The following is a 12,676-nucleotide window of genomic DNA, read 5'->3' on the forward strand; positions in this document are numbered from 1 at the left end:
ACATCCCAATCATTTATATAAATGATGAAAAGTAGTGGGCCCAGCATCGATCCTTGTGGCACACCACTGGTCACAGGCCTCTGTTTTGAAAAACAACCCTCCACCACCACCTTCTTTATAAATGATCTAGAGGAAGGACTTGAAAGCTGGGTAAGCAAGTTTGCGGATGACACAAAAGTCGGTGGAGTTGTGGATAGTGAGGAAGGAAGTGGTAGGTTACAGCGGGATATAGATAAGTTGCAGAGCTGGGCGGAAATGTGGCAAATGGAATTCAATGTAGCTAAGTGCGAAGTCGTTCACTTTGGTAGGAATAACAAGATGATGGATTACTGGGCTAATGGTAGGCTACTTGGTAGTGTGGATGAGCAGAGGGATCTTGGTGTCCATGTACACAGATCTCTGAAAGTTGCCACCCAGGTAAATAGTGCTGTGAGGAAGGCATATGGTGTACTGGGCTTTATTGGCAGAGGAATTGAGTTCCGGAGTCCTGAGGTCATGTTGCAGTTGTATAAGACTCTGGTGCGGCCTCATCTGGAGTATTGTGTGCAGTTTTGGTCGCCATACTATAGGAAGGATGTGGAAGCTTTAGAACGAGTGCAGAGGAGGTTTACCAGGATGTTGCCTGGAATGGTAGGAAAATCTTATGAGGAAAGGCTGAGGCACTTGGGGCTGTTCTCATTGGAGAAGAGAAGGTTTAGGGGAGATCTGATAGAAGTGTATAAGATGATTAGGGGTTTAGATAGGGTAGATACTAAGAACCTTTTACCGCTAATGGAGTCAGGTGTTACTAGGGGACATAGCTTTAAATTAAGGGGTGGTAGGTATAGGACAGATGTTAGGGGTAGATTCTTCACACAGCGGGTTGTGAGTTCATGGAATGCCCTGCCCGTATCAGTGGTGAACTCTCCTTCTTTATGGTCATTTAAGCGGGCACTGGATAGGCATTTGGAAGTTATTGGGCTAGTATAGGTTAGGTAGGATTCGGTCGGCGCAACATCGAGGGCCGAAGGGCCTGTACTGCGCTGTATCCTTCTATGTTCTATGTTCTATGTTCTGTCTTCTATCTTTAAGCCAGTTCTGTATCCAAGTGGGTGGTTCTCCCTGTATTCCACGAGATCTAACCTTGCTAACCAGTCTCCCATGGGGAACCTTGTTGAATGCCTTACTGAAGTCCGTATAGATCACATCCACTGCTCTACCGTCATCAATCCTCTTTGTTACTTCTTCAAAAAAACTCTGTCAAGTTCGTGAGACATGACATCCCACATACAAAGCCATGCTGACTATCCCTAATCAGTCCTTGTCTTTCCAAATACATGTAAATCCTGTCCCTTAGGATTAGATTGAAAGAAGCAAAAATGGCCCTTAGTAGAGTGATATGCTCTTGTCAGATGTGGGAGTTTAGGGAGAGTTTACGTGTTACTGGGGATTATATTTGCAATAAATGTCGCTAGTTGTGAATCCCATCAGATCGAATGGATCAGTTAGAGGCAATGCAGAATTTACAAGAGCAAGGGGGTGTGATGGACGGCAGTTACAGGAAGGGAGAAAAGTTGCAGATAAAGTCACAGAGATGGGTTAACTCCAGGAAAGGTAAGAGAGATAGGCAGGTAGTGCAAGAGCTTAGATTAGAATGGTGCTGGAAAAGCACAGCAAGTCAGGCAGCATCCGAGGAGTAGAAAAATCGATGTTTCGGGCAAAAGCCCTTCATCAGGAATAGAGGCAGGAGGCCTCCAGGGGCTCTACACCCTGGAGGCTTCCTGTCTCTTCCTGATGAAGGGCTTATTCCCGAAATGTCGATTTTCCTGTTCCTCGGATGCTGCCTGACTTGCTGTGCTTTTCCAGCACCACTCTGATCAGACCACTCCCTCCGTGACCCCCTCGTCAGGTCCACACCCCCCACCAACCCAGCCTCCACTCCCAGCACCTTCCCCTGCAACTTCAAGAAATGCAAAACTTGCGTCCACACCTCCCCCCTCACTTCCCTCCAAGGCCCCAAGGGATCCCTCCATATCCACCATACATTCACCTGCACCTCCACACACATCATTTACTGCATCCGCTGCACCCGATGTGGCCTCCTCTATATTGGGGAGACAGGCCACCTACTTGTGGGACGTGTTGTGACGGAAACCGAATGGTCTCGTCTCTACGTGTTCGTTGGAAGGAGAGATCAAACCGGCTAGAGTTTGGAGCAAAAACACCGTTTATTACAGAATCAAGACTGGCAAACTATACAACGAATTCAAAAGCATGCAAATTCGTTGGAGAAGGCGTTCTCCCTCTCCCTTCGGATCTGGTGCAGTTATACTTCGCGCTTCCTCGAGTTCCCGGTCAGGTTCCCCTTGTTCGGCTCTTTCATTGGTTGGTTCACCTGTCTGTGAAGGGATTAGTGTCTCTATTGGCTGCCCCGAGATACCTGTCCCACTCCTGCTGTGCCGAACAATGGGTAGACATCCTGGGTTCGGCAGTTTCCGATCTTGTAAATTAAAAGTTTATTGTTGGAAGGGATTCCTCATCGCCATGCGTCTGGCTGTCTGGGCGTTCACAATAGTTCTCCATAGTTGAATATACAGATATTATCATTTAACATAGGACCCGAATGAGTTTGACGTCAGCGGGGGCATTAGCAAGTACTTTATCAATCAAGTGTGGTATCGGTGCGATTTACACTATCCGATAGTTACCGGTTTCCTTTATTAACAATGAGAGTGTAGCAGGATGATCTGAAACTGACGGACATGTTCTAATCCCCCAGGAATGTGGCCCCAGGCAGACAGTCCTGCAGTGGCTGGGTTTACTTTACATGGCTGTGTTTTAGCTGGTATCTGACAGTGTCTGCTTTAATAATGGTGCTCCCCTCCCTAGCCCCAATGTAGGTACCCCGATAGCAGATTCTCCCCAACATTCCCTCCCTTGGCCTCGAAAGAGGCCACACCCCCTTATCCCGTAAGGAACGCAACCCCACGAGGCGACCGGTGTCCGGTGTTGTATCGACCAGACTCACCGGTTCTAAGGAGACAGTCATATGGGGATGAAGGGTGCCCTGAAAAACGCGCCGCTACACAGTTAAGCAATAGATAGTCACAGCTGCATGCTAAGCTAAACTAATAGTTGAAGTAATTGAGGCAGTGTCTGCAGAAATAACGAAAAGCACAGGATTAGACAAGCATTGCAACAAGTCATTCAGAGCTGGCGAAATGTACGCGAGTGCGTTAGAATGAGTAAGTCATTTAGTAAACGCAAGTCTGTAGTCCAAAGAGCCGGCAAATGTAAATAGATGTTGTAAGTTTGGAAAGGGAGTAGGAACAGCCTGGTACCAGCAGTTAGGTACCCGCTAGAGATCTGAAACCCAGTGTGAAACTGTAGTGTGCCCCGGTGGTCCCGTAGAGCAGTATGCTCCAGAGAGCAGCAGTGCTGTCCAACCGTCCGACACGGATGCAAGCAGGCAGAAATCTCATCAAATGGAGACGAACGGAGGCCACGCGTTCCGATGTCAATGCGCGACTGTGCCTGTCTTAGGTTGTCCCTCGCCCGAGGGATCTTACCCGTCATTGGCTAACCAGTCGTGCTGCATTGAGTAATAGATGGCGACATCCATTTCACCACCCCAAGGACAGGCATGGGCAGCTCAGTAGCATGGTCAGTGGCCTCTGAGGGTGGCTGAGGCCAGTCAGGAATACTGGACAGTCCGCAAAGGCTGCTTGCGAGAACAGCAGTGTCTCAATTGCTAAGGCACACAGTACATCTCACCCCCCCCTGCTGTTATGGAAGGATCAATTCCCATATCCCCAATTTAAATGGGCAAAATAAATAAGTGGGGGCTCTTTGGACAACCAGGCTTCATTTAGCGTACATGAAGATGAAAAGTTAGTCATGAGTACAACAGGATCAGACGAATGCGAAAGAAAGTCATTGAGGGAGCTGACCCGCACCGGTGAGATAGAATTTACTACGCCCAACCCGCGAGCTCATGGAACGGCGGTAATATACCAGTGGGGAAAAGAATTGGGAGGTCCCCACTCGCCAGCCCTTATCGCAACCAGCCGTAAGCAAGAAACCCGGTATCATGGCTCACGAGCGGACGTCGCATTACAGCATGTATTGGATATGTCCCTGTCCGTTTGTAGGAGGTCACACACAGGCTGTCGTGTTGTTGGAGTTGGTGGCAGCGGCGTCTCCTGGTGGAGCTCAACGGATGGGGGTCTGGTTGAAAAGTAATGATACCTCAGCACCTTTAAATCAGTGAGATGGGGCTGTGGGAATGCAGTAAAAAGGAGTCCCCGCATCACCAGGGTGATATATGGCGGGGTCAGTCAGGAACTATGTGACTACTATGGGAAATAAAGTGTTGTGTTGTAAGGGGTCTTTGGGGTGGCATGTCTGGGAGACCGGAATGGACGGGAGGCAGTGCCCAAAGTCTCCAGTCAGTACTCCTGAGCATAAGGTCTGTGCTCATGTGGACTGTCAAATGCAACCAGGAAGAGTGTACTCAACCATTTGTGTAAGAGGAATGGGGGGCAGATATAAAGACCATGGTGAAAATAATGACGGTAGTGTGAAAGCCTTAACTATTCTTATGAGTCGCGGACCTGTATGTGGCAGTATTCCACAAAAAGGAGTCACATCAAAATAGAGAGAACTCTGTGTGAGGTAGAAGGAGTGGTTTCATGTAAGGGAAAGGGTACAACTGTACACAAAGGTAGTCAGAGGGATTCGTGATCTCAAATCAGAGAAAAAGGCTCCCCAGCACGGGCTGCCACAAAAAGGCAGTCGAGGCAGGGGTAGCCAGATTATACTGTAGGTGTTTTAATGTTCGTCGAATTACGAAGAGGCAGAGGAAAAATGTAAAAAACGTAATCATGACACTGGTCCAGTGTCGGTGAGGTAATTGCGGGGAGCAGTCACGCAAACGGTGTCAAGTCGCAATATTCTGACAAAGTTAAAATCAAGTGTGCGCATAGTGTGGAAGACAATTAGTAGGATAATCCGTGTCCATTTGAGCAGCAGCACTACACGGGGTAGATGAAAGTCGGGACACTGATATAAATGCAAGATAGTACGAGTGGCAGTTCTGACTCGGTAGGAATGTATACTAGCAGCTGCAGGAGCGCAGGCGCCTGTATGTTTTAAAACGCAATGTTTGAAGTGTAAAAACATTCGTCCAGGAGTTGTGTCGAAAAAATAGAGTAAGTCCCTCGAGAGGGAAGTGGGATTGGTAATAGTGAGAAGGGAACTACAATAGACTGCATAGGGGAAGGCCTACGGTACGCCTTGATACTGCGCGGTAAGGGGCGCAAGCAATCTCGATTTGCACCCCGGGGAACTGCCCGTGCTCGGGGCGCACAACCAATGGGGTTGTCGTAGGACAATCGTTTGATGAGTCACCCATGGAGACCGTTTAGGATAAGGGTCATTAATGTGGAAATGATGAGGATCCCCATCAACTCTGTGGCAACAGACAATAGAGCAGGTAAATTTCCACCGTGTGGTTAGGGAAGACACAGCGCAGGAGATCGCCCTAACCTCTCAGGGCGTGTAGCGTAAGCCTCAAGGCGGCCGGGACCCCATCTAGCAGGCAGGGCGGGGATTTTCGCCCCCAGACACTTGGGTATGATATTGGAGCGAACCGCGACTGTGAGGCAGACAGTATTGGTAACATCGAGAAGGGCGCCTATACAATGGAGAAAGACCAATGTAGATAAAAAGGGGTTGAGTCACCAGCTGAAGGGCACAAACTTATCCTGGCGGCTATTTGCCCGCTCGAAGCGGAGTCTATGATAAACCAGGTGGACCTCCCAAGAGAAGGCCCAATGAAGAGTTTAGACAGCAGAATAAAGTACCAGAAGAGCAAAGATATCAGTGAAACAGAGCCATGTCGGTGTAGAAGGGCAGCAACCCAAACCCTACGTAGAAACCGTGCCAAGGTGGGGTTGCATGATCCCCTATCTTTCTGCACCTCCCCGTCAGGTCCCGTCTCATCGAGTGACTTTAGGGATATATTAGGTTGCGCTGACCTGGAGCAATGAGAGAAGTGGTGCGTGCGGTGGCCTATGTGTTTCCAGCCAGCTCAGTATAAGATATGATGATGATGATTATGGAGAGGGGGACAATGTAAAACTCTGGGCAATTAGGAGATTTGCGGTGGGACGAAATTGGACTGTTTGCCTGAGGGGACTTGTCCCCCCAAACGAGATACAGAACAAGAGGTGTAAGTATAATCCTTGTGTATGCAAGAATCTGTGTGTGTGAAGGGCCGTGTGGCATAGACAAAAGAGAATGCGCAGGTACTGCGGGCAGTTTGAGGGAAGTAACAGCTTTTAAAAGATACCCCGGGAAAAGAATCACAAAGGAACCTGGTGATCCTGCTGTTCTCAGCGCGAACCAGCGCCTTGCAAAAGATACGAACAGATGAGTTGGAGAGGACTACTCGCAGTTGAAGAGACTGAAGGAGTTGGGCAGGAGCTGAGTATTGATCCCTGTGGGAGGCGATGGTATGTATAATGCCTTCAAGCAAAAGGTGACGGCAAAGTGCTGCCGATACTGTAGGTGCGGTGGAGGACAAAAGAGAGCGTTGGCCAGGAGTGTAACAGAAAAATGAAAGGCAGGTGTGAGCGCCCACAGTGCAACAGAGGGGTCGGGAACCTTTAAGTTTACAGTGGCGGTGGCACCATTTATTATTTGGAGATGACGTGACGAATCCTGGTAGCAAACCTCAGGGAGCATAAGACTTTGGAAAGAAGATGGGGCGCAGAGCACGGCAGTGGAAGCATAGTGAGTGAAATGCCCTAATGGAGAGATGAGGCCAGAAGATGAGTGACTGTGTCCTGGTAGAAAACCTCAGGGAGCTGAAAACCTTAAAAGAGATGGAGCGTAAGGATCCGCGGATCTTCTATTCAGCAAGACCCAGTTGAATTCATGCAAGCTGAATGAAAGACAGAACTAAGACGACCTCAGATCCGGCGGTGAACATAAAGTGTGTGGGTTTGGGAGAAAACGATGAAGGTGCGTGACTATGGCGTGGGGAATGGGGAGCGGGGCTGTAGGATAGGGCAGTACAATTGGCAAGAGGAGTCTGTACGAGATTTCAATGGGAAGGTTTGGTACTGACTGGCAGTTACAGGTTGCATGTTCAAAGCATTGGAGAGTGTAGCCTCAGACAGGTAGGCTGGCTGGCATCTTCAACCCGCATGGTTGCCAATACCCGCTTTAGGGACTGGAAATGGCAGTGTCTGTGGCAGCAGTAGCTCAACCCTCCCTAGCCGCAAAGTTGAGGAGGGGGGACAAGTAGCAGGAGAAAATTGCTTTAAAATGAGCGTCCATCATGCTTTAGCGAATGAAAACATCTGTGGACTTGGGAGAAAAGATAAAAATGGGTTCGTGAGAGGGGGCAGAAAAATGTGGAGGGCATAGACGGAAGAAGGAGTAGGTGGGCCCCCCCTCGTTCTTGGCACTTTGTGAACACGAGGGGAAAAGGGATGGCCTAAACACCCATGTCGGCGGATGAAAAGATGAGTGAGCGGCCGCGAGGAAGAGAGATGGGCCAAGCACCCTGCTGGGTGCTGAGTAGCACGTCCTAGCTGGAGGCCTGAGGCCTGTGACCAGCGGGGGAAAAAGAGAGAGACAAGATAAGTGGGCTGGGGGATATTCGGGCAGTGGGACGGCCAACCACTGGACATACAAAACGTTGTAAATGAAAACGCACAATATGGCGATATGGCATTGCGCATGTTGTTGGTCGGGACGGTAGAGTTAGAAAGGTACAACCTGTCAGAGAAGATGTGGTTAGAGGCATGATTCATATCGACATCCCAGTAACTGAAGAGGACCTGTGCATCGAGCAATCCCCTGGAGTAGGGCAATGACGCTTGAGAGACCCATCGGTGTAGTGGTGGCGCGGTAGTTGAGGTAATGGGGTGGCGGAACGTCCGCAGGCGAGCAGCCCCTTCTAGACTGTGCGATCCTGCCAAGAGTGAGCATTCGCGCCAAAAGCGAACGGGCACCACCCCAACTGAGCGTTCGCGCCAAAAGTCAGCTGGCCCCGCCCAACCTGGGCCTTTGCGCCAAAAGCAAGAAAGCCCGCCAAGAACTAAGGTGACCCGCCCAGAGAAGGGTGACCCGCCAAAACTAGGGTGAGCACGGGACACCCCGGGATTTACCGTCTTAGGATTCCACAACCGTAGTGTTATTAAAAATAGAAAAAAAAGCTCCACCATCCCTTCCTGCGCCCCCTCCCTACATCCAGGTATTCCTTTCCAAGTATAAGAGTAATTAAAAGTGATAGTGGGGGAACAAGCGGTATTTAATCCTAAAAATCAAGACGAGACTATGGAGAAAAATCCCAGACCATTAAGTGATCAATCCCAAACCGCTAAGTGTAGGGAACAATACTCACGTACTCCGACACCAGTAAAACTGCGTTTGGCTGCTGGGCGGCTTCCCACGGTCCCTGTCCGTCACTCAGGCTGTCGGTGCCGGTCCACTGTACACCGAGTCCTGGGTTGAAACATTTGTTGCGACACCTCCGTTCGCCACGGCTGTTAAAAATCACTGCACTCACTCACTCACGCCCTCTCTCACTGGGCCGGCCCCACACTGGTTTTCATCCACATACATGCCAATCCATGCATACTGTTGGTGTGTCCGTACTCTCGTCTCAGCCTGTCGCAGTCCCTTGTCCCCAGTTTTAGTGACATGTTTGGCAGGGGCGTCCGAAATGACTGGGGCTGTGGTGGAGGTACAGTGGCCCCCTTGCCACTGCGGGTTGAATGTGATTAACAGTTTCGTTTTCCACCCCGGGGATTTATCAGCGGTCAGTGGTGCCCAATCAGTAGGGGGTTTTCCTAGGGCTATTGTTTGCCGCACTGAATATTGCGGCGAGATTAGGAGACCGTTTAAAATTTTGTTCATTAGCGCCGTATTTGTGAGGGTCTCTTTTAGTTTGGTCAATATCAGGTCTTTTTTGGGCGGGCGCTTGGTTAAACACTTGATCCAGTGCTGTCTTGTGCACTGTTACACTGTCCAGTAATAAATGGGCATGCCAAGTTACGTCTGTGCCAACCGTGAGGTGCCACCAGGGCACTCCGGGGCGTAATGGTCGAAATTGGGTCATTTTCGGTGGTCCAAAGTTCAAGTCCCCCATGACGGATCTCCCCTGGTGGGTACCGCTTTAAAAACAGAGCGTTTTTCAAAAGCCTGACCTTCGCGTGGCAGATCTCTGCTCTTAACAACCGGTCTAAGGCAAACGCCTGTGCAGGTAAACCCTAACCAGGAGATGAGATCCGTCCTCTGTCCCCTTAGGATGCTAGCAGCAAGTGTGTCTATCGATAGTTGTCAGAGTTAAAGTGCTTATTAAAAAGAGAAAGGATCCAATCAGTGAAGTGCGGTCAGCGCTGTATTAATTAATTTCAAAAAGCGTCCAGGCTCCGTAAGCCACGCTGTACCTTAACTCAGACCCAGAGTTTTTTCCCCACTAGCGCGTCGAGCCCGACAAAATCCCCCATTCAGAAGAAAATTACTGCAGCACTGGACGTCTCGCGTGTCAGAGCCTTCGTTACCTCTGAAGACAGTCCATCAGGGCACCTTGTTACCTTCGAAAATTGTCCGTCAGAGCACCTCGTCACCTCTGAAAATTGGGCAGTACTGGACGTCTCGCGTGTCAGAGCCTTCGTTACCTCTGAAGACAGTCCATCAGGGCACCTTGTTACCTTCGAAAATTAGCCGTCAGAGCACTTTGTTACCTCTGAAAATTGCCCGTCAGAGCACTTTGTCACCTCTGAAAATTGGGCTGCCGGAACCACTTGTGACCTCCGGGAAGAACACACTTTAACTCAACTCAAAAACTGCGTCCAGGATCCGAAATCCACGCATTAACTTAACTCAAAAACCGCGTCCAGGATCCGAAATCCACGCGTAAAACTCAAACTCAAAAAGCTGCGTCCAGGATCCGAAATCCACGCATTAACTTAACTCAAAAACCGCGTCCAGGATCCGAAATCCACGTGTAAAACTCAAACTCAAAAAGCTGCGTCCAAGATCCGAAATCCACGCATTAACTTAACTCAAAAACCGCGTCCAAGATCCGAAATCCACGCGTAAAACTCAAACTCAAAAAGCTGCGTCCAGGATCCGAAATCCACGCATTAACTTAACTCAAAAACCGCGTCCAGGATCCGAAATCCACGCGTAAAACTCAAAAAGCGCGCATTAACTTAAGGCTAGCCATGGATCAATTAGTCACTTCAGTACCGCGATAACAGGCAGGTATTAGTGAAGAAGTGAGAAAATAGCTTACCAGTATGGACTCTGCAACGTTGCTGCCAAACTGATTTAAAAGTACTGTTTGTGTTGGTGAGGATCAGGGAGCAGACAAAGACTGACTAACTGAAAAATTTTACCTAGTGGAAGCCTTTGCTTTAACAGGCGCTTCCTCACCTTTTAAAAGTTCGGCCGAAAGTTTGTCTGCCCTCCGGTCCGCCAACGTGGCCAACTTGCGGTCGTCTCTTTCCCTTCCCACGTTCAGGCTCACCATCTGTTGTGACGGAAACCGAATGGTCTCGTCTCTACGTGTTCGTTGGAAGGAGAGATCAAACCGGCTAGAGTTTGGAGCAAAAACACCGTTTATTACAGAATCAAGACTGGCAAACTATACAACGAATTCAAAAGCATGCAAATTCGTTGGAGAAGGCGTTCTCCCTCTCCCTTCGGATCTGGTGCAGTTATACTTCGCGCTTCCTCGAGTTCCCGGTCAGGTTCCCCTTGTTCGGCTCTTTCATTGGTTGGTTCACCTGTCTGTGAAGGGATTAGTGTCTCTATTGGCTGCCCCGAGATACCTGTCCCACTCCTGCTGTGCCGAACAATGGGTAGACATCCTGGGTTCGGCAGTTTCCGATCTTGTAAATTAAAAGTTTATTGTTGGAAGGGATTCCTCATTGCCATGCGCCTGGCTGTCTGGGCGTTCACAATAGTTCTCCATAGTTGAATATACAGATATTATCATTTAACATAGGACCCGAATGAGTTTGACGTCAGCGGGGGCATTAGCAAGTACTTTATCAATCAAGTGTGGTATCGGTGCGATTTACACTATCCGATAGTTACCGGTTTCCTTTATTAACAATGAGAGTGTAGCAGGATGATCTGAAACTGACGGACATGTTCTAATCCCCCAGGAATGTGGCCCCAGGCAGGCAGTCCTGCAGTGGCTGGGTTTACTTTACATGGCTGTGTTTTAGCTGGTATCTGACAGTGTCTGCTTTAATAATGGTGCTCCCCTCCCTAGCCCCAATGTAGGTACCCCGATAGCAGATTCTCCCCAACAGACGTTTCAGAGAACACCTCTGGGACACCCGGACCAACCAACCCAACCACCCCGTGGCTCAACACTTCAACTCCCCCTCCCACTCCACCAAGGACATGCAGGAAGGGAAAAAGGTTGGGATTCTGAAGGGAGAATATAGAGTTAGGCAGAAATTTAAAAAGGAGGTCCTCGAGGTAGTAATATCTGGATTACTCCCAGTGCTACGAGCTAGTGAGGGTAGGAATAGGAGGATAGAGCAGATGAATGCATGGCTGAGGAGCTGGTGTATGGGAGAAGGATTCACATTTTTGGATCATTGGAATCTCTTTTGGGGTAGAAGTGACCTGTACAAGAAGAACGGATTGCATCTGAATTGGAAAGGGACTAATATACTGGCAGGGAGATTTGCTAAAGCTGCTCGGGAGGATTTAAACTATAATAATGGGGGGGTGGAGGGGGGTTGGTGGGGGTGGGACTCAGGGAGATGGTGAGCAAAGAGACTGAGTCAGTCTCAGTCTCGGTCTCAATCTGAGACTGGTATAGTTGAGAAAAGAAGCGAGTCAAACAGACTGGGCAAGCAGGGACAAAGCAGAGAACAAGGTAGGACTGATACATTAAAATGCATTTATGTCAATGCAAGAGGCCTAACAGGGAAGGCAGATGCACTCAGGGCATGGTTAAGAACATGGATATCACAGCAATTACAGAAACATGACTCATGGATGGGCTGGACTGGCAGCTTAATGTTCCAGGATACAAATACTACAGAAAGGACAGAAAGGGAGGCAAGAGAAGAAGGGGAGTGGTGTTCTTGATAAGGGATAGCATTACAGCTGTAGTGAGGGAGGATATTCCCAGAAATACATCCAGTGAAGTTATTTGGGTTGAATTGAGAAATAGGAAAGGGATGATCATCTTATTGGGATTGTATTATAGACCTCCCAATAGTCAGAGGGAAGTTGAGAAACAAACTTGTAAGGAAATCTCAGCTATCTGTAAGAATAATAGGGAGGTTATGGTAGGGAATTTTAACTTTTCAAACATAGACTGCTGTAGTGTTCAGGGTTTAGATGGAGAGGAATTTATTAAGTGTGTACAAGACAATTTTCTGATTCAGTATATGGATGTACCTACTAGAGAAGGTGCAAAACTTGACCTACTCTTGGGAAATAAGGCAGGGCAGGTGACGGAGGTGTCAGTGGGGGAGCACTTTGGGTCCAGCAACCATAATTCTATTAGTTTTAAAATAGTGATGGAAAAGGATAGACCGGATCTAAAAGTTGAAGTTCTAAATTGGAGGAAGGCGAATTTTGACGGTTTAAAACTTTCAGAAGCTGATTGGGTGCAGATGTTTGCGGATAAAGGCTGGAAAATGGG

General features: G+C 48.7%; 1 protein-coding gene across 3 annotated transcripts in view; it reads left to right on the top strand.

Annotated features, from left to right (window-relative positions):
• LOC132821751 (transmembrane protein 255B) overlaps nucleotides 1-12,676 on the top strand; it is an 88,381-nt gene that overhangs the window by 9,336 nt on the left and 66,369 nt on the right. The gene's annotated exons all lie outside the window — the stretch shown is intronic.

Source organism: Hemiscyllium ocellatum, chromosome 13 (genome assembly GCF_020745735.1).
Source record: "Hemiscyllium ocellatum isolate sHemOce1 chromosome 13, sHemOce1.pat.X.cur, whole genome shotgun sequence".
NCBI classification, from domain to species: domain Eukaryota; kingdom Metazoa; phylum Chordata; class Chondrichthyes; order Orectolobiformes; family Hemiscylliidae; genus Hemiscyllium; species Hemiscyllium ocellatum.